The following is a 23,558-nucleotide window of genomic DNA, read 5'->3' on the forward strand; positions in this document are numbered from 1 at the left end:
TTCCAGAACGCAAACTCAAACTAATTGTGTTATTGCAATTAAAAAGAATTCAATAAATTATAGTACATATACATTTTGTGTTAGACTAATTAAAGGCGGAGTCCACGATGTTTGAAAAACGCGTTGGAAAAGGAGACGGGCCGACTACCAAAACACACTTATAGCCAATTAAATCAAATCAAATGCCGGGTTGCGTATGTGTGGGGCGGGTCTATCAACAGAAGGTCCAGATTCTATTGGGGTAGGGGCGTGTTTGTTTAGGTGATTTCAAATATCAACATTGGCTTTCAAACATCATGGACTCCGCCTTTAAATATATACTTATTGCTCTTAATGAGATATTTTAAATTAATTGAACACAATTTTAATGTCTCATTTCTAAGAAGGGCTTGAGTAATTTTTTTTTTTTTAGTTAAAAATGATACTTTAAACTTACATAATTAAATTATGGACAGTGGTCCCACAAAACCCAATTCGTTTTTATTAACATTAAAGCAACACTATGTAGTTTTTTTTACCTTTAAATAATGTCTCTAAAATTATATCAGTGATAAAACAACTTTTAACTGGACAAATTGTACTGTTGCTGCAACCTGAGCAGCCTCCTAGCTGCTACAAGCACACTCTGAAAGTGTTGGTGGAGGGTAGAGCACACAGCCCCGCCCCTCCCTCTGCCTGCAGAAGAGTGTCTGATACCAGGCACTGTTGCGCTTTTCAACCACATAGGGGAGCTGTAAGTCATTTTTACATGGAAACTACATAGTGTTGCTTTAAAGGGTTGTTTTCAATCTATGCCAATTTCTTTTGTTGCAGCAACACAATTGAATAATGAATAAATAATTTGAAGTGGTAATGTTTAACAAAATCATCTTAATTACTTAACTGTAACTTGTGATGGTTACGTTTTTTGAACGTGTTTTTATCTTGTAAAAACGAATCAAATATTTTTTGCTTGTCCAACTGAAGAGTGTTCAATGCTCTGCTTTACAGTGGCAAAGTTTCATGTGCACACGCGATAGTTTTACGTGCGCACGCGAAAGTTTCACATGAGCACGTGAAACTAAACTTTATTTAATTTTTGCTCTGAGTCCCCGACTCCGTAGTCTAAAAATGTAAATATCAAAATGTTTATTTTAATTTCAACTAAACATTTATTTTTAGATTATTATGCAAAATACCTAAGTGAACTTTAGAAAAACCAGCAAAAAATGCACACCTTTAACTGTGCCCATGTTTCTTTTAACACGTTCCAGAAACTTTCTAATTCCAAGCTAATTTCACCAGTGCAGAAGTAAAACTTTTTTAATGCATGCAGTTATTCATACCCGTATTGTGGGAACCAGCTGATTTTTAATTCTTTGTCCTTTGACTTCCCCTCGCTATGCATAGATCTTCATAAGTTTAGCAGAATATTGATCCGTCTCTGCAAAGTACGTAGACACCAATGGTACTGTTGCGATTCTTTCAAATTCTGCACAAATCTACAAAGCACAATGAATTACAAAACCCATAAAGTTGAACATAAATCAATCAAAAACTTGTTTCTCACCTCTTCCTTTCTGAAAAGAGCAGGCCATCAAGTTTAGAAATCTGCTAAAGTATTGGAGGCGATTCCTTGACCACGTCACGTCTCCTGATTGAAAAGGTCTTGTCCATCAGCATTCGTAATGTTTTCTCATTGTTCTTCTTTTTTTATTTCATGCAGAAGTGTTACACTGATGTGGTCGAGTTGTCACAATCATTTGGTGTTAAAGGTAAGGTGTCACATTTTGAAAAATGCTAACGGTAGCCGACTAGCCATGAAATCACACCTCTTTCAAAACACATGAACACGCACAGATCAGACGTCCACATCTCGTGTCTCATTCACCAGTGAGAAAACTTTGCAGTAAAAAGTGAATAACATTACCAAATTAACCAACATGAACAACTGGTTTACATCAGAATTAGTTAAATCACACTTTCGGTTGTGAAGACGTAGTAACTATGACGTAAAGCTAAGGGGCGTGAACATGCCAATGATGTATGGTGTCTGTGTGAAAAAGCTGCGCGGTGGGCATTCAAATTACACTTACGTATGAGGGACAAAAAATGGCAACGTCTGTTCATACCGAGATCTATGATTGGTCGAACTTTTTTTTCCTACGCCTTTCACAAATAACATAAATTTCTACAAATACATTTAAACAACTTAACAAAGTGATTGCTATCAGGATGTGAGGAGACTTTTAACCAGCATAACTAAAAATGTTTCTGGATCAAATTAGATACTCTGCCTTTAATGATAGGAAATACCACCTTTATGGTACTTTTGTCTTAAATTTCAAATGTGGACATGAGATTAAAAAACTCACTGCCAAAGACACAATCCATGAATTGCAGCCTAAAATGTCCTTGTAGGTTATATTGTACATACACATATTTTTCTATTTCCAGACTGGTGAAGTTATTTTGGTAGGAATGTGAAAAGCTAAAGATACATGTAGTTAGTATGTGAAATGAATTGTATTGTAATAAATAAAATACAATGGTTCAAAAAAGTTGTGAAATGTACATTTTTTTAATTAAGAAAAGTCACCAAATAAATAAAACTAGTTTAATAGGCTAAGGTTAGTACCATGACACAAAATCCAAGTTTAGATTAGATTTTTAATCGGCTTGGCTTTTTTTAGTCCGATTGAGGTATTTAGGGTACAGTCTTTTTTGTTAATAATCACACATACATCACCCAAAATACAGCATCTGACATTTTTATAAATAATCCATGCAAAGTTGTTATTGTATGTTGTTTCAGCAGTTCAAAAGTCCTTGTAATTCCTGTAGCACTTGAATAATCTATTGCTTGACACCTTGAATCTCAAAATGCTTCTCTTCTGTAAATTAAAAGGTCTCAAAAGTGAAAATGATCCCTATAGTCAAGTAGGATGGCAAGAAGCTCTCTTAGTTTTCTTTCTACTTTTCTTCTATTGCTCTCCACGTATCACGTCTAGTTTGAGAGTCTTAAACGCTGTTGACCTCACACTTGACACAAACGCCCTCTCATCCTTCGCCTCCTGTGGCAGATTCATGCTCTGCTTTACAGTGGCTGCTCAAACATACATAGCTTTTTGAATACAGATCAGATGTGTGACCTTTTGGAGAGAGCAGAAGTACGTAGCGTAATATGAAAGTCCTGCATTCAGCTCTTGGCCCTGGGGACAACGCTGACACTACACCTTCAAAACACTGTGTATTAATTGCAGAGTGGAGACAGCAGGTCCTTTCCCAGCCACTCCCCAATCTGATCCTGAAGGTCAGTACAGATCTCTACTCTCTCTGCAGTGACGTATAGCAGATGTCCTGTGGGTGGACTTTCAAACTTTTAGGCCCTGTTTACACGTACATGGAAAAACTGAGACATTTCCCTTTGTTTGCGCCCTTCGTATACACGTAAACGGAGAACTCGCCTCTGAATCCGATTCTTCCTAAAAACTCTGGCCAGAGTGGAGATTTAAAAAATCTTTGGTTGCACGGTTGCATGTAAACTGAGACAAATGGATATTTAAGCAGCCAACGTCACTGTATGCTTCAGAGCTCGCACCTACGCCAAAAGTGCAACCTTGATCAAATGAGGAAGTGATTTGTTGATGTTTTTGGGATTCTGATTCGCAGCTTGATGACGCTATGTAGAAGCATGGAGTGATGAGAGTTGTACTCTTTACCTCCACTGCTGATTGGACACACAAATCAAGGGCAACCATTATAACCTAAACCAACAGAGTGGCTTAAAAGAAACAATAAAGTGATGTGCTGGACAAAACTGTTTATCTCCGCATGTGGCATTGCACAGATTGAGTGAAAAGAGCTACTCAATAGTACCACTTTTTGATTGCTCTCGCAATAATATGATGTCATAATCAGGCTAGAGCAGATTATTAAGGAAACAAGATGTTTATTCTAGATTTATTTCTTTATATCGAAAATTGAATAGAGAGTAAACAGGAATGCTTTTAAGGTCACTCTATTTGACTCTATATACTCTATATGATGTGCACCCAGTGTTGGGAAAGCTACTTAAAAAATGTAGTGAGCTAAGCTAGCAGTTACTCTTTATTAAATGAAGCTTTACAACACTGTAGGTACCCCCCTGGGAAATGTAGCAAGCTAAGCTACAACAACATGGCAAAAGTAGTTTACTACATCTCATATCTCATATTTTAGTTTACATATTTTTTTATTTAAACACAATAGAAGCTTCTCAAAATTTGCATCTAAAATACAGGTTTACCTTTGGTCAGAAAATGTCTTTTCCTACACTAAAGAGTAGTTCACAAGCTGCACTAGCAGGGACTCCCTTGTTCTTCTTAACCATTGGCCGGTTTTGAAATGTATTGACAAGGTTGGTTTCAGTAGATTGCATGTAGCTGTCCACCTTATTTGGAACTGTTCTTTTTCTGAAGTTTCCAGTTATTTCATCGCCATCACCACTTAGGTCCATCTGTTTGCATGTGATCATCTGGATACTGGGTTTGAAGCTTTGCTTTAAGTGGCCCAAAAGAGGTGCCAGGTACTCTATTTTTTTTTTTTTTTTTGCTGACTCGACTCCTATATTGAAGGGGTTTTATATTCAGCAGTCAACAGACGACCTTGTAAAAAATAATAAATCCTTTTATAAGTTTGTGGATTTGCTTGAGCTAGAAATAGTTACTGAACATAAATAAAATGTGCAAAAGGATTTTGAAAAAATACCATTAGAAAGAGCTACTGTAGAGCTTTTGAACATAAATAAAATGTGCAAAAGAAGGTAGATATGTGAGTAAAATTTTCAGCATGGTTAAATGCTAAAACTAGTTGTTCAGATAGTTGTTCAAAAAACCTTTAAAATGACACCAAGACCATACAAAATACTGGCCATTTGAAACTCGAAAGTCATTTATTTTGTCCCATTGTTTTCCATTTTGCGGGTGGTAAGACTACTGTGCACGTCGTTCAAATTCATTGAAATTTCGTTCACTTGTAGTTTAGCACTTAAACTAAATGTATATTACAATTTCAAGAATGTTTTCTGCACATCGCCTGAGGAAATCCGAAGCTGCGTCGAGGGGAACCAAACTAACAGCCGCGACAGCGGAGATTATCACGTACCTACAAAAGGATATTGAATAAGGCTTGCGTCTGACCTGCAGCTATCATTCTGGCTTGGTGGGATGTCAGCCAGCGAGTCCTCTGATTCTGACCTTGTTCTTTTACTACTCAGAGTCTAAAACAAGGAGGGCATATTAAGTGTTCATTGTATTTTCATTTTAACCGTGCAGCTATGGTTGCGCATTTCACACACAAACACACACCTCTCCAGACCAGAGCACGTTGACACTGAATGACCGACGCATGCGCTTTTAACTTGTAAACGCAAGGGGGTATGGGTAATGTAGTCTCTGCTCTCAGTGGGACGAATTAGGAAGCGTACATTAAGGGTGCTCTGAAAAGCCGCAGCGCAGTCAAAGGATATTAAACCTCTGATTTTTAAACAGATGTGCAAATGAGCGTTCCCATACGCTAAAAGCACATTCTGGACACACGGAGAGGTGGTGGTACGCTCAAGAGCTATTTTTCGAAGTGGCGGTACTGAGTACCGGGGCGTTCCGGCCCACTTAAAGCACCGGTTTGAAGCAAGTTTACTTATGCAACCTTGCATCTTGAAAAATGTATCCAAACCTTTGCTTCACCCCATTGATGATGGCATCTACCAGTGGGTTACAGTGATGTATGTTTGCCTCATGCTTTATCTGCTTCATTCTGTCAAGAAAAATTGAGATTGTGGACAACACCACTCTTGTGTACACTGTATGCTATTTTATTGGATTGTAGTACGTCAAATTAAGTAATCATAATCATTCTAATAAGTAGTAGTAGTTAAACATTCAGTAAACAACCTTGTTGGAACTATCCGCTGGCATCCTTAAGGGGATAGCACACTGGATGAGAAGCGCCACGTCGCCATGAATCTAAAAACAGAAAGCATTATTTTCTATGTACGCACACTGGCGGTGCCTGACGGTGGCTGTCTGCTGTGACTCTGGACGCTGCTCAAATCCCTGCCACGCCAAAGACCGCCACTCACATAATTTAACATTAAATAACATCATATTTGTCCCAGATTGTTAGCTATTAACATTGGCTGCTAACATGTATTTTGCATTTTGAAGTAGATGCTATCTGACAAAGATTGCGGTATGTAATATGCACGTCTGGTGTCCAGGGTTCCCACAGGTCCTTGAAATCCTTGAAAGTTTGTAAATCTGGGGAAAACAATTCAAGGCCCTGGGAAGTTTTTGAAAATATACATGCATAGATACAGGTCATTGAAAGTGCTTGAATCTATTTTATGCAAGAAGTTCTCTGGAAAAAATCCATATTATTCCCAGTGTAGTGTAGGAAACGCAACGCTACGTCTACCTTGCCATACTTCCTGCGCCCCTGTAAAACCGTCTTTGGCAATATTTCAGATAGCGATATAATCTGAAATATTAGTGATGCAGCATGAGTTCCCTCGAAGGGGAACTGTAACACTGTATCTTAAAACGTAACATGATGTAAACTTGCTCTCACTTGAAATGTGTTCCCACATTTAGTCCTTAAATTTGAGGGTATTGGACCAGAAAGTCCTTGAAAGGTCCTTAAATTTGGAGTTAACTAAGGTATGGGAACCCTGGGTGTACGATACCTCTGAGTTGTCCTAGACCCGACGTGGCGCTCTGGTGTGTGACCCCTTTACTTGTCTTTGATTATGTCTGAAGCTTGTGTGGTTCTGTGTTGCTTGCTTCATAGTGCCTGGCATTTGCCAATCGTAAATCTTGATATTTTTTTAAATGCTTCTGACAGGGTCAAAGCACCCTCTATGTCTCTTGTTGATACCAGGTTGAGTGTGTGGCAGGTGCATCGCTGATGAGGTGGGAGACTGTAGCTTCTTCTGTTTCATTTAAGATGTCTGTGACATTTATTAAGACAGCGTGCCCATCCTCTTCTTCCTCATACTCCTTTCCTTTCTTGAATTGTTCTTGAACTTCTGCAAAGACACTGAAAGCCTTCACAAAATTTGAAGCATTATTTGTGGTTGTAACGGTCACCTTGTCTTTTATGTTGAAATCTCTGTGCACGTCTTCCAACACCTGATCCTGCGGCAGGCTAATGCCCCAGAGCAGATGCTTCATGTTTCTTAGTTTATCCGGTGGATAGACACCTCAAGGAAGCTTCTGTTGTTCGCCCACTCACACTGTATTATGAGCGATCCGAGCCCGGGAGCACTTCCGTCATTAGGATGTGATTGTTTTGAAGAAAACAGGAATTAAAGCGCTTTCTTAACACTGGAGCCTATTGTAATGTTAAGTCTGTGTTTTTTATTCTGAGTCTTTGGTGCGTGATGTCACACAGCCCTTTCACATGTCATCATATTGCTTAGTTGATCTGTTGCGTGTGCAGCTCAAACATTCACATAACCCAGCTGCACGCATCAGAAAGTTTTTACAGAGGTAGATGAATGTGAGTGGCTGTAAAATTGACGTCTCTCCTTTTGAATCGCGCTCTGTCACAATTTGTGATTACCAGTGTTGGGCAAGTTACTGAAAATTAGTAATTAGTTACAGTTACTAGTTACTTCTTTTAAAAGTAACTGAATTACTCTTCCAGTTACTGTATATCAAAAGTAATTAGTTACTAAGAAAAGTAACTTTTAAGTTAACTTTATGTCTGCTTTTTAAATGTAAATATGAACAGTATTGAACAGTCAAACAGTAAAATGATATGGATGGGCTATTTTACACATAAGACTCTAACATATCACATACTGTAGGAGCCTATTTTGCTTTAAATTCAACCTTTGGATATTTTTGTTAGAAATTATCTGAATATGTAAGCTTAGTTTATTTATGTATATCATTTAGACCATTTAGACAAATATTCTGTGTGTTTACAAAAATATATAATGTGTTAAAATTGTGTAGTGTCTCTTTAAAAATTTGGGGACAATTGAGTCAACATGTCATATTTTCTAAAATAAATGATAATTTTTCTGATTTCATATTTATTTTAATAAGTTAGAAACGTCTCCGCTGTGTCCTGCTGACATGCGCGGTGCGCGTGCAGCAGGTGACGCAAATTATGGGTCCTCCGAAGGTTAGACCGTCTCATTTCAGTTCTCTTCGCGAACTTCTGAGCACCTTAAAAGACCGAGTGCTCACCTTTCATCGCATGCTTAGTAGGGTGCAGCCCTTGAATTGGAACACAGCTTGTGAAGCTTGCCGCAGGGACTGCGCTTTTTGGTCGTATATTGTTTCTATATTTTTTATGTTTGATTAAAATGATAAACAAGATTAAAGGAAGATATTTAATCAGAAAACGGAGTAGGCTACGTGGATTGTTTTGTCGGACGGACACAGAGCGAGTGGATTGTTTTTTCGGATACGGAGAGACTGAAACTAAAACTAAAAGCGAGCTCACACATACTATGGAGTTTTAACACGGGTGTACAGCGCAGTGTGAATATTTTAGTGGAAAAAACAATCGCGGATCGTTCTCTTCCATGAAGCCGATGTAAACATCTAAGAATATATGAACATTTCTCAGATTTATTAATTTTGTGGACTACAAATGCAAGTTAATGTCATACTGGGATTGCTTGGCAAAGATAATTAACAAACATGAGAACGGATGGATTATGACTTTTTTTAAACAAAGGTATGTTGTCCCGTTTAGATTATTCATGTTCATTCTAAATGCACTGTCAGCTATGATGAAGTGTAATGATTCATTGCGCCGCCAACCACGGTCCTGCGACGTCAGATGTCTTGTCTATTTTTTACAAAATAGAGTAACACGAGTAATGAACTCATTTAAATTTCAGTAATTGTAATTGCGTTACTTGATTTACAAAAATACTTCGTTACATGCTCGTTACTGCTAGAAGTAGTAGAATTACAGTAACGCGTCACTTTTTAACCTGTTACTCCCATCACTGGTAATCACACTGCGCGTTCCGCACCTGAGCCCAAGTGAACCACGCTCAAGCCCACCTCTGCAAGCCAGCCAGGGCGCGATTAACCAAATCTGAGCAATCACACTAGTCAAACGAACCAGGTTTTGGGAGTCAAACGTGTCCAGGCGTGGTTTGGATAGTGTGAGTGTGCCCATATAGGCTACTGTACTCATCCTCAAGCATTCTTTCCAGTGTTCTCCTGGATATCAAATGCCTGGAGGAGTAAAATCTCACTGAATAAATCTCTGTACTCTGGTCTCTCCACAGTGTGAAGACAAAAAATAACACCACAAATTTCAGTGCGAGCCATATACACAAAGAAGAAGTCAACCCTCATACTGAAATCAAATTCAGCTACACAGGTTTGTGTATGGCGGAGGGATAAATTACTGATCTAGGATGAGTGATTTGTAGCATATGTGTTACTGTTTTGAGCTTGAGTTTCAAAAATGCTTGGAAAAATGTAACTTGTGTGGATGTTACTTGGTCAATAAAAGAGTTTCGCTAGTGAAAAGTTTTTTCTGAAAAATGGTATGTTCGCCCCTGCTCACTCCTACTGTGAATCTCTACAGTACATTGTTTGTTACTGTAAATCTCTGCAGGGTCGTTTTATTCATTGTGACTTTCTACAGCACATGCCTCTTACTGTAATTTCACACTGAATGCATTGTAATCCACTGTGATCTTTATTACAGTTATTTGCTGTGCATGAACATTCTAAATTACTGTAGATTTTACATGCATTTTTTACAGTGTAGCTAATATACATTAGCATCTTTCAACATTAACTTGACCTTTTGTTTTTAAAACACCTAATGATAATAAAGTCACAATGAAACACAAGTACCGATTGTCTTCTTTACCCTGTCGTGATATGTATAGCTTATAACACTCTGTTAATTGCAACTCACAGAACTGTACAATCTTGCAAAGTAAAATGGAAAGACCACAAAGCACCTGAAGTGCTTTAGAAAGTCTTCAAGTTCCTTCCGGTCAAAAGCTGCTCTTTCAGAGCCAAGGTGAAACACATAAAAACTGAGTAGTAATTTACTCTCACATCAGAGGACTTGCTGAAGGCCAGTGGTACACTACAGCATGACTCTGGACAGCTCTCTCTCACACACTTATCCAATAAAATACATGACCTTGACATGAGACAGATTTAAAACTATTTTTACCACACACAAGCACACACAAACCCAACTTCCTCACTTACACACACACACACACACACACACACACACACGCACTCTCGGGTCTGAGAACCTAATGCTCTCTTAAAACTTTAATCTTGTAAACATTTCCTAAAGAAATTTATAAGAACGGTAGTTGGCATGTTGTGTATGTAACCACTGTTGGTGCAAGGTGTTGGGATCCTGTGCAAGCTATGAAAGCTCATACTTGCAATGATAAAATTACATTTTAACTTAAGCTATTGTAATACACTCTTAAATACACACATTATGTGTAGGTTAATGAAGGGTATTGGTTATCAAAATAACTGTTTATGATACACTGTCATGAGCGTTCATACCAGACGCGAATGAAGCGTTAAGCACAAGTCTTTACATGTTAAGTCGCAAAGACACGATAAACATCCTGCGGAGTGATTCGCGTTAGGGGTGGGTGTGAATGACCCAATTTGTGCGAACTGAGTTTTTTTGGGCGTTTGACATGCGTGATTCGTGCGAATCATGCAAGTTGAAAAATCGCCACTTTGGCAGATATTCGCCCGGCATCATCCAATCAGGAGCTTGCTCTAGTAGTGACGTGATTATGACGTAGCGAGCGGAGGCAGAAATACGAAACAACAATGGAGGACAAAATCTAATTGGAAGACAAATTGAGCGTATTTGCGTCTGAATTTCACAAGCAAGTAAAGCAAATTTCAAGTGTGAATTAGGCAAGTTAAATCAAAATGTTCAAGGGTCCAACTATAGCGTAATTTATTCGCTTTTTTCGCGTCTGGTATGACTGCACAGTCAGAAGAAATGGTCCAAAAAATGGGGAGCACTGTTGCCTCACAGAGACAAGACACCGAAGGCACATGACTCGAAACACAAGGTCATGAGTCTTCACATAGAACATGGGACTGCCAGAACCCTGCCATCATGACAAAAGTCATAGAGAATTCCACTGTTAATTGTAAGATGCATTTCATTGCCCCCCCCAATCACGTGGCCCAGATCAATGTCCCCTTGCAAAACTTTCTTATAATCACTTAGGAAACCCTGGTGTGCTTTTTAAGCCAACTTATACCACAAGAACCACTTATGATTTGTACAGCAAATGTAAAACTCAAGTTTAGTTTGTCTGGCAGTGAAAATATTGTTGTACTTTTCCAGAGACCAGCGAAAGACCTTTACAATATTGCCAACACATCTATCAAACTCAGAGATCCAGCTAAACCCCTCATAATGAATGTCATAAAGAAAACAACACTATAAGTGCTCAGAAATACAACATTTAACACTGGAGCTTTAAGAAAGCATACCAAAAACCCTCTAATGGTCTTCACATGACAACTTTGGTTTGGTGACATCCAGAGAGAATTCTGTTCTCTGTGGCTTTTGTGAAAGGGGAGCACATCGAGTCCCCCTTCTCGTCTCTGCCCAATAACATGCCCCATTGCCCCTGTGTCACTGCAAAATAGCCCTCCGAAAACATCTCAGGAAATTGTCTAGCCACTGTCATTGGCTGACAGGCCCATCCATCACACAGGCAGTCAAGGGCATTGGACATGCCCACGGTTCATTTAGCCATTCTCACATGACAACAACTTAAAATAAAGACGAAATTACAAATGATAAATTCTATAAACACAGAGATTCATGTTTTCCTGTCTACCTGAACCAATAATAGTGCCCGTTTTCCCTTGAGCCGTGTTGGTTATCTCTTCATTAGGGTCTTCGTGAAAGCTCCATTGAGGGAACATCATTAGACAGAGGATTATGGTGATGCATTATGGGTAACCGGCCTTCTTCGGTTAAACAGGTGCATTTGTGATTGTTAATTGTGGCAGGCGTTTCAGGAGGGTCCTGCGGGAGCTGTTCCAGCCACATCAGTTGTGATTTGGGATTTATTTCAGTCAATAATATCTGTAATCGTTCCTGGATAAAGATGCTTTTACGGCCTCCCTCCGTTTGAGCTCTGCCGAAGCGTTGTTTTTTATTTTGACCCTGTCACAAATAAAAACACATAACGGCGGCTGCGATGCTGGAAACTGTCAGAGCATTTTAAAGGTGGTTAGAGGGAGAGAGATTCACTTACATCTCCAAGGACAAATCAGCAGGACATAAACCTGAAATGATGGACCGCACATAAAACGTTGGTTTGTGCAGGGCACCGCTGCATCAATGTTTAATAATAGACTACTGATGTACTGATGTTTTTCTTGGGGTCCAAAACCGCTTTTGAACCAAACCGAGTTTATTTCATTCATTTGATCACAAAGTATGAAAGTGCTATTTAGTTTTAAAGACAAAAATTAATTACGATTTCTTACGTTTTTAATAAATGCATTAAATGACCAATACATTACATTAGTCAGATAATGATTTAAGTAAAAAAAAAAAATTTATAATAAAAATCTTGGATGTCAGTTGGTCAACAGACCTGAACTACTGAATCAACGTTTCTCTTAGCCGTGACAATTATTGACAATAATGCACTCATATATTTTCACTTTTTTATTAACTCACTGGCTAAAATTTAGATTTTGTACTAGAACTCCAAGAACTGTAGCAGTGAATGACATGTGCTGTGATGCATGTACACTAGTGTGTGTGTGTGTGTGTGTGTGTGTGAGAGAGAGAGAGAGAGAGAGAGAGACTCTGTGCTTTGAACCTGTAAATCCACCTATGGAGAAGGTGAGGTGAGAGAAATGGCAGGTTTTAGGACACTGAATCACCTTGACAGTTGTGTGCACTCTGCTAACAACTGCTGTGACACACACTCGCACACACACGCACGCGTGCCCACACACACATATGTTGGCATATGTGGTTTACGGGGACATTTCCATAGACACAATGCATTTTCTACTGTACAAACTGTTATATTCTATTCCCCTTACCTACCCCAGTCCCTAACAAAAACCTGTTGCCAGTATTTAATCTATGAAAAACAACCATTTAGTATGTTTATAGTAAACATGTCATTATACACTATTCATGTCCCCGTAAACCACATATAGCAACCCACACACATACATACACACACGTGTACACAAGCACTTTCATCCCAACACAGTTAACAAGCACACACAGAGCATATTTCTAGAATCATCTTTCTCTCTTCAGTCACTGACACACTCCGAGTCATGTTAGTGTGTCGCAGTCCTGCAGTTGTGTTTTGAAGCTCTTTCACACACAGATCAATTCACAATGGCCCCAATCAGCCCCCGAGGACCAGACGTCATGATCGACACAAGCTCATCTCATGAGAGCTATTTATACACCAGGCACCTCAGGTTTGTGTCTGTTCATTTTACTTTAGTTTTCTTCTTGCTGTTTTGCTTTATAAGTTACCTGACATGTTTAAAATAACATTGGTAGCACTTTATTTTACAGTACGTGTACTTACCTTGTACATACTTGGTAGTTATTATGTAACTCTAGAAAAGTACTGGGTAATAACATATACATACTTATAGTGGAGGTATACTGTAACTACCGAGAAACATTACTGTACTTACAAATAAATGTACAATTTAAGTATTTAGTATTTACAGGCAAGTTAGGGTAAATGACAGGTATTTATAGTGTACACATATATGATTACTAATATCAAACACTACTGTACTTACAAATTGAATATACACAATAAGTGTGTACTAGTGAATGTACCCAGTAGTTAATGCGTATGATAGTCTGGTTGGGTTTATTACTGTATGATGCTATATCTTCGGTTGTAGGTCTTATGTAATAACTGTGTAAAAGGCAACACTTTATTTTACAGGCCTGTTTCCATGCAGTTACCATAGACGTACTAGTGAATGTACCCAGTAGTTAATGCATATGGTTATTTAATGCTTGGTTTAAAGGACAAAGATACTGAGTCTGAGTACCAAAATGGCACATCAGTAATGTTTGTTCTTAGTTATCATATACGTATGGTATAAGTATAACCTACACTTGGCTGCAGGTACCACACACTTATTGTGTATATACAATTTGTAAGTACAGTAGTGTTTCTTGTTAGTTACAGTATACATACACCATATGTGCCGGTCATTAACTTACACTGGCCTACAGGTACCACACACTTATCATGTATATACAATTTGTAAGTACAGTAGTGTTTGATATTAGTTATCATATATGTACACTATAAATACCTGTCATTTACACTAACTTGCCTGTAAACACTAAATACTTATATTGTACATTTATTTGTAAGTACAGTAATGTTTTTCGTTAGTTACAGTATACCTACACTATAAGTATGTATATGTTAGTACCCAGTACTTACCTAGAGTTACATAATAACTAACAAGTATGTACTACTGGTAAGTACAGTAATGATACCAATTAATTACCGTGTAGATACCTAAAAGTAAGTACCACACATTTGTCGGTAAGTACAACTTATTTGCCATATATGTACAAGGTAACTGTAAAACACGTACTGTAAAATAAAGTGCAACCATAACATTATTATGGTACCGCAAAGTTGGTTTACATAAATCTGTAACACATGTTTGTGAGTATTCAAGAAAGTAATTTACACAATTTTATTCATTACACGACCATGCATTCATTAAAAGTGTAAATATTTTTCAAGGCACAAGAACAAACTCATGATGTTACAGTATGTAAGTAAGCATGCACACATTTGTCAGCCCACAATCCACATATAATGAGCAACTGCAGAATTCGAACAAATCTTATTGTTTTTTGAGGTGAAGAGAGCGAGACTACAGAAATGACTAAACAAGCTTTTCTTTTGATGCATATACTGTAGCATGATGAATGAGTTCATGTTTATATCTAATTTGTCATTTTTGTGGTAAAGCAAGACAATCAGAGAGACACATGAGGCTTGACGTAAAAAAGGCCTAAAGAATAAATGAAGTTGTCCTAATAAACTCGAAAGATTTAATTTAATTCAATATGAATGTAGTCTTTATCATCATTGGAGATGGTCAACAGAGATGATTGATATTTACATAATAGCACATCCTCATTAAGCTATATTTGATGTACTCATTTGGTTATAAAGTTTCAGAAGTCTCATGTGTCTTTGTGATTAGTATTGAATAAATTGCTGATAGTAATCAGTTACAAATTACTAATGACCTAATTCTAGATTCTAATTGAGTTGCTTTACTAATTTTTTCTGTCTAAACAATAATCATATTACTCATTACTGAGTATGCTTATGAATATTTGATGAATTTTTAAAACCGCTATCAAATGTTGTCTGCTGAACAATACAGAGGTAGACATCAAATATAAATCGCTGTACAGTGAACAATATAAAAACAAATGTTAGACTATGAACATATAGCTCTTTTTCTGTTAGGTCCATTGTCGTGTCAGATACTTGTGTTGCTCAATGTGTTCTTTGCATTAGGGCATACAGTAACTTAAATCTAAGCTAACTAACTAACTAAAATCTAAATCTTTACTAAACCCAAGCCAAACTCAAAAAATGCTTCATTAATGTTGGAAATGCATGTATTCAATACAAAAGCAAGTAAATTTTGCTAATCTTTGAAATTTCAATTACAAAACTTGTTATGTGGTAGATTCGTTACATTGTGTACAGGGCTACAAATGAAAGATCAGTGCAGAAACATCAAATATCATTAGACCACATCCCATTATTGAACGCTATGTGATCTTGTGCTAAGTGTAAACAAGCAAATAGTGAAAAGATTGTAGAAGTTTTATTTATTCTTTTTTAAGAAACAATGCACTTGCCGCTGTGCAGTTTTGTAAATATCACATCTGAATGGCGTTGTTAGGCCTGAGACACAGCCCCTAACCACTTTAGTGACATATTCTCAATATAGCATAGCTTTGAGTGCATTAATGCTTTTATAAAACGCTCACAGATTTTTTTTAATTATTTGTACTGACTCTTTCATTAATAATAGGCATACAACATTTGCAAAAAGCATCCATATTTGTCCATGCCCATGTGATTAGAATATAAAAAACCTGAAAAGTGTTAAATTAGGTAAATATAGAACAGATAAAAAATGTGTGATTAAGTTGTGAGTTAAAGGCAGGATAGGCAGGAATTTCTAAAAAACTTTTTTACAAATTTGTTTAAACTGTCTTAATATACAAATACATAATTAAAATGTAAGTACTCTGAAAAAGAAAGTATAAAACTCGAGTTTAAACACAGCTCATTATTTCCATTCTGGACGAAACAAATGATTGGCTTGCGACTATCACTCTCTCTCGCGACCATGGCACCACCCCTGTTGCTACAGGATCTGCCCACACATGCGCACACCCAATTGATTTGAACGTGCAGGAGGCACTCTAGGAAGAGCAAAAGTACGGCAGAGAAAGTGCATTCAGAACTCACAGTACCTGCATATCCAGTCAGCGAAGGCAAACAAAGGAATAAACAAAGAAATCAAATGAGAGTAAATATCGCGTGGCTTTTCTTCGAGTCGACGATGCGGTAGCGGAATTGTCTCCGGAGTGTAGTCCTCATCAGAGTCAACAATGCTTTCATCATGGAAACTCTTCCATGCAAAACACTGGCTTAATAGTGAGTACTAAAAGCCATCATATTTGTTTATATTCATAGTGATAAAGTTAGGTGTATTATTACATGTGATTGTGACATGATGTTACTACATGCACCGCGCTCCTTCCTCTCCACTCGTCTGAGGTAAATGATGCTTCTCAATAATATTTTTTTACTCAACATATGTTTTTTTTAACAGAAGTCTCTTGCATGTAAACTACTGTATATCAGAGCTGTGCAAAAACTAAAACAAGTGGTGTTATGCAGTGATACACATAGTATGTGATCATATAGGTGATCATATTTGCTTTTTTATAAAACTATCAATCGAATACAAAGCTATTACAACAATGTTAATCCATCTTTCCTAAATATAAACTTGATGTAATTTTATGATGTCACTCCCTCATGATGTGAGAATGACCAAACCGTTATTATTCTCTAGCTCATATAAAGACCACTACATGAAACGTGAACCCATGATGTTTCATCACTCAATAAAAACTAAATTGGGCTAGATTTTTAATTGTATGTAACATATTAAAAATCACTAATCAGTAATTCATGTTGACAGATATATTGCTCACAAATGACATAATGGCAAAAGTAATTCGATCACAGTAATGCGTTAGCCTCCTCTCCCCCCGACTTGTTGTTAGATCATACATTTTAATCTTTATTTCAGTTAAAATAAATTTCTCTTTTGTTCTAAAGCAGCAGAAATTGAGCACATGTTCCAGGTTAGAGGTCATATGGGTTATGCATTGTTCAGCCGGGCTGGACCCGTGGCTTTCTAAGTGACCCACCCGCCCGATGACCCCCTCTATTAAACCCTCCTCAGCTGGACAATGCAATCCCCCTCTCTTTTTCTTTTCCTGCAAACACTCGCAGAGAGTGAGCGAGGCAGAGCAGAGATGGTTATATGAGGTCCGGCTAGAGGTCATGTTAGGGGTCAATGCTATTCAAAGGTAGGATCAGGACCTCGCAGCCGCAGGCCAATCACAGGACGCTGTGTGCAGGAGATAACAGCCAAACACAAACGTACAATCGCAACTACAGTATAAGCAAATAAACTTGTTAAAACTGCACACACGATGCGGGCACACACACACACCTGGAGGTAAAGTGCAGCATGCCATAACCAAATGTCTCTCTTTCTTTAATTCATTCCTACACTTTTTTCTTTCCTTCACTATTACCAGTCAGTATTTCACACTAAAAACAACACACACCCTCAGCCTGGTCCTGTACTGGAGCCACTGGGACCTCCGCTGAACCCATTTCACAGATAACCTTTCCAGCTGCCACATCAAAATGATTTTTAATCAGGCTACACACCGGACAAAAGTCCCAGGACCCCAGAGCTGGCTCTTCTCGACACACCGCTGTTTGCTCGACAATCACCTGTATCCTTCCTCATTAAAAAAAGAGAGGCATAAAGAGCGAAAGGATATCCCTCCGTGCACATGGGATATGTTATTTGCACAGTTTAGCTCACTGACAGCACACGTGTGTCCGCCCCCTCCTTCACCCGCGCTGTGTCTTAATGCTGGTAATCTACTCCACCTCATTCATCTGCATAAAGGAAATCTCTGTTTGAATACTGAAGCTCTACGCTGTTTATTTCCAGCCTCACGCTGACAGCTGTGTGTGGAGTGTGTGTCTTGGTCTGCGTGTACCGGGAGGAGCGTGTGTGTGTGTTTGAAAGGCAATTCAACTCATCAGCCATCCATCACACTATTGACCTGCACTGGAAGACATTGCTGTGACCCTCACACATACACACACACACACCGGTTCATTTTTTAAAAGAATAGCTCCCCCATAAATTAAAATGCTGTCATCCCTGACTTATATCATTTTACACCACTGTGATTTTCTTTGTTTTGTGGACAATAAGAAGTGATTTAGCAGAATGTAATTGCAAACTGGGCTGTCATGCTCAAAGAAGTAAATAAGATGAAGAAGAAAGCTACAGTAGGAGCATCATAAATGTTTTCCATATGACTTATTATTGCTTATATTCCAACTCATATGATAGGTTTGCATTAGAAACACACTAAAATGTAAGTTGAAACTGTATTCAGACAAATACGACTTCCGGAAGACGCACCGAAATCCGCGTCCGAGAAGATTGGCACGTATTGGCACCCTAGATTTACTGTAAATACAAAAATGACTTTTAGCAACAAGTAATACATTTCAAATTTTTAAATTGAATTAATGTTTTTTGGTTATCTAGGAGATACGTGTTGAATTGGCGCGTTGGCGCATACAAAGAGAGGGGCACTTGTTTGAAAGCTTGGTAAATAAAGTCAGCCAAAGTATTTTCCATCGTGTATGCATGCATTATTTGAACCCTTCTGAAGACTTAATGTATCCCTCCCCATTTTTTGTTTCAGTCAATTATAAAGTTGTACAATATTGACAGCATTACAATTTATTGTACTTGTACTGTAGGAAACATAGCTTGGACACCTGCGCCTAAGATCTTTCATTTTCCATGGTAGAAAAAAATATATTTTCGTTATTTAAATTTAGTTTATCAAATGATATTGAATTTGAACAATTCCAGAGTTTCCCATTTGTGTTTAGATACAGATGTAAATTGTACAAATTGGTGCAGACTCAAAATCAACCCCAGAATCAAAACACCACTTTAAACCTGAAGATCACATCTAGCAACCTCTTTATTCAAAGCTATATGTTGATGCTTTGTGGATGGCCTTTTAGTAATGGGGGATTGACTTCTTACACTGCCTGCAGAGTCAGTGACCTTTGACCTCAGGGGTCACTCACACACAGGCAGCTAAAATTGGTTTCTAACGCTGACCACGCCAGTCATCACAAGCTCTCTCTGTAATGAGCTCACAGTGATTTCCAAAAACTGTTAGTGGGTTTGACTGTGTGTGCATGACTTTATAACATAGTGCAGAGGTGGAAGCAGAGCAAGAAGAAATCTCAAGATCTTAGTTATTGAGAACACACTAAAACACACACACACACACATGCAAGGTCAAGGACATCAAACGCATTTGCTGAGTGGATGTGAGGGAGTAGTGTGATTCATTTATTGCCCACAAACACACACACACACACACACGTATTGGGTAATTAGTGGAGGCAGTCCACACAGCCATGAGGCATCTTCTCTTTCAGAGGTTCGGTGGCCTTTTACGTGGTCAAAAGAAGAAATGGCTTCCTTCTCCTTCAAACAAAGGGGAACATCATTAAATGTGCTGCCGCCTACAGCCTGAGCCTGATCAATAATCCTGCAAACGGAAGGACGGCAGAGGAGAACGGCCAGGTTAGAGGTGCATTGCCGAGTAACATAAAGACCTAGAAAGAAAATTACAGCCAGCAGCTCTATGTATGGCCAAAGCACTCGTGTTTTCTGAGGAAATGGGATGCTGGGATGTAACAAAATATGTTTACGGCTCAGGGTAGAATGAAATGCAGTTTAAAGAATTCATTTGAAAAATGTGTACTACGCAAAATCTTTGACTTACAGCCGGGCTTCGAAATGAAGACGTATGCCACCGCGTTCCTCTAAAAAACTCTTAGTGTTGTCACATTAGCATCCGCGATCAGTTTATCGAAGAGAAATCGTATATAATTGCGCATAAACGGCATCTCGTAATCTTATTAATTTATGGATTCCACAACTGCTCAGGCAGGCCGTCCTCGGCTAATCCGGAGCCGAAATGTTTTGACGAAAGATCAATGGGGTATGATTGCGTATGGCCCGCAGAGAGAAGGAGGGACAGAGTTTTAGATTAGTGCACGATTGATGTTAGCTTTAGCCAGGCTCCTCCGCAGACCGAACCATTATCTTACATGTAACCCCCTACAATTGAGTTTACTGCAACTTAATCATGCCCCCCTTGGTCATGACCATGGGTTAATCTAATGGAGGGACAGCACTTCAGGGCCACTGCGGGCGTTTGGGGGGTTCAAGAGGCCTTCAGAAACACTGCGTCCTGGCAGTTTGAATTTCCTTTAAAAGAAAGCGGGGGGAGGATTTTCTGGTCAGGCGTTGGAGATATACGATTACTGGACTTTATGAACAAACAAGGGGACTCTTCTGGAATCGCTGGGTTATTTTACAATCGCTCTGGGTGTCAGATCTAGGGATGCCCTGATAATCATATAAGCATCCAGAAGTGTTAGGTTGTTTGGTTTAAAATGTTTCATTTGCAGATGTAATACTTTCCCCAGCCCAAGACTGAAATCATAAAGTTAATCATTGAAAAGGGACCCAATCTCCTCAAGAAGAATTTGTCTCATCCAAAAAGGTCTTAGGATATTTTCCACCAACAATAGTGTTCAAATCTAACAGCAGTGAAATCAATATGTAAAAAGTTTTGAAACTCATTGTAAACAACTGTTTTACGTAAATCAACATATTCTATCTCCATAAACTTTAATAAACAAGATGAATGAATGAACATGATGGTTCTCACCCCTGTACCAAACAGACGTTTCCTCGCAGAACCGATCTATCCGCTGACCTTTAACGCTTTACATTTCATAATTTATGGGCCAGGGACAGTGCGAGCAGACTCAGAGGAAAATATATCTGCTCCGTCCATTGTGTTAATGCGGGCGTGTGGCTGGGCGGCTGACAGTGGCTAATTCCATTAGAGAGATGAGCCAGGGACTGACACTTCTGATGGCTAATGAATTGCAGGGATGGAGTGTCAGGCCTCCAAAGCCCTGCTGATAGTTTTCTGCTAAACTCTGATTTCTCTTTGTCTCATTAAAAGACCTCAGAGTTTTATTGGGGCTGCATCTGTTAATCTGTCTTAGAATGATTGGGTGGAGACATTTCCAAGCCGTATTCATTTTCCTGAGCTTTTATGGAAGAGAATGATTACCTGTTTGTATATATTGTCTGGTTACACTTTATTTCAATAGGCCACCTTGGCACACACTTTTATTCAAAGCATTTTACAATTAATTCAAGCTATACATTTTTTGCATGTGTGTTCCCTGGGAATGCAACCCACAACCATTTGCACTGCTAACACAATACTCAATCAGTTGAGCAACAGGAACACTATCCAGTATGTACCTTACCTGTGGCCTAAAATGGGATTGGCTCCAGCCCTATGTGATCCTACCTCCAGATGGTTTGGAGAATGGATGGGTAGATAGATAGATGTATGGATGGAAGATGTGAGGAAATATGTTCTTTCTGGCTTTGGGCTTCCATCTCTGTCTAGACGTTTAACAATCTTTCAAGACTTACAATATTATAAAGTGGCTTAAGTACTAGGATTTCTAAAGTGAAAATTACATGACATTTACGAAACGGGACTTTTGCATTTAACCCATCCCCAGTGAGTAGTGAACACACTCAAACCCAGAACAGTGGGCAGGTATCCATGCAGCCCCCAGGAGCCATTGGGGGAAAGGTACCTTACTCAACGGCACCTCAGTTGCAACCCATTAGGCAACGACAGACCCACGTCTATATAGTCTATGTGTAAAAGTGCCTATTGAAGCCACACAATCAATCCAATATATGAATTCATTCATCAAGTTTGGATAAGTTTGATTTTTAAACAAACCTTAAGGTCAAGTAAAGCCAAGGTGGCTATTTTGTAGCACACCTGCTATTTCTGTCAGTTAGTCTAAGCTCAAACTTTTGAAAAGACAGTTTGAGGGATATGAGTTCTGTATGTTTTCGAGCCGGTAAGTCGCACCCCTGCATTGACCGTTTTGTTTAGAGCTCTTAAAGCTGTGTGAAACTGTGGCTGCAGGGCCCATTTAGCCTGTACCGAAGCACAATACCTGACCTTTAGCCGAGCACAGTTGCGGGGCAGCAGTATAGAGAACCCTGCCGTTCTGTCAGTCCGATGGAACCGCAGCGGGGTGGGAACCTGGAGCAGCAGGGAAACCGTTGAAAGGGCACGGACCATCAATACAAGAGAGGGTGTGGCCTAAGAGATCATCCCTGTACAAAACACACTTGCCAAAAATAACCTGATGACCGTCTGTGCTTTGCTGTGACTGACAATTGCTAGATTCTAGCAAAACAAGCTGTGTGCTGTAGGTGTTAAACACTTATGTATTTATGTTTCAGCTCTTAGAGAAGAAAAGAGTAAAAGGCTCACAGAGAGAGTGAAAGCGGGAGAGATGGAGCGAGAAGACACCGGAAAGCCGCGATTGTGCTGCTGGGTTTGATCTTTTTGCAAGTACATTGATTCGGAAGACTCTGACTCTTTTGAAACCACAGGACTATTGACCTTGTGTGGCACTGATGGTACTGCACCCTGTTCCCCTCCCCACCAGGCCATCGCTGGACGATTGCTGAGAAGCCACTGGGCCACTGCATGAGCCCTTTCATGCCTCTCAGCAGTGGCCTGACCTTTAACTGGACCTGAGGATTTTGCTCCTGTTATTGGTAGACACACTGGAAAGACTATCCTGTTGTATTACCAGCATTCAAACCTCAAAAAGTAAATGCAGCACTCCGAGAGGACAGGTAATTCTGGGGTCCATTAAACTAGTAAAGTTGAAATTTCCAGGTTCACACTCGGGAAAGTGAAACAGTCCAGCACATCCCCAGTCCCCAGCTCTTTACTTTATGTCTCACACCTTTGTAAAAGTGAATTAGCAAACAGATTAGGAACAGGTTTGTAAAACCATAAATGATTCTGACAAAATCGTACACCTAAAAAGAGATTGCATAGCATTGTTATTCTACACAAGTTGGTTCTAAGTTAATATTTCATTCAAGTGTTTATATTAAAATTGAAAATAGATATAAATGATAATGCTGACATGCATTAAGAATAAAGTGATTGTATAGCTATATAAAAGTTTGATG

Source organism: Misgurnus anguillicaudatus, chromosome 15 (assembly GCF_027580225.2).
Source record: "Misgurnus anguillicaudatus chromosome 15, ASM2758022v2, whole genome shotgun sequence".
NCBI classification, from domain to species: Eukaryota; Metazoa; Chordata; class Actinopteri; order Cypriniformes; family Cobitidae; genus Misgurnus; species Misgurnus anguillicaudatus.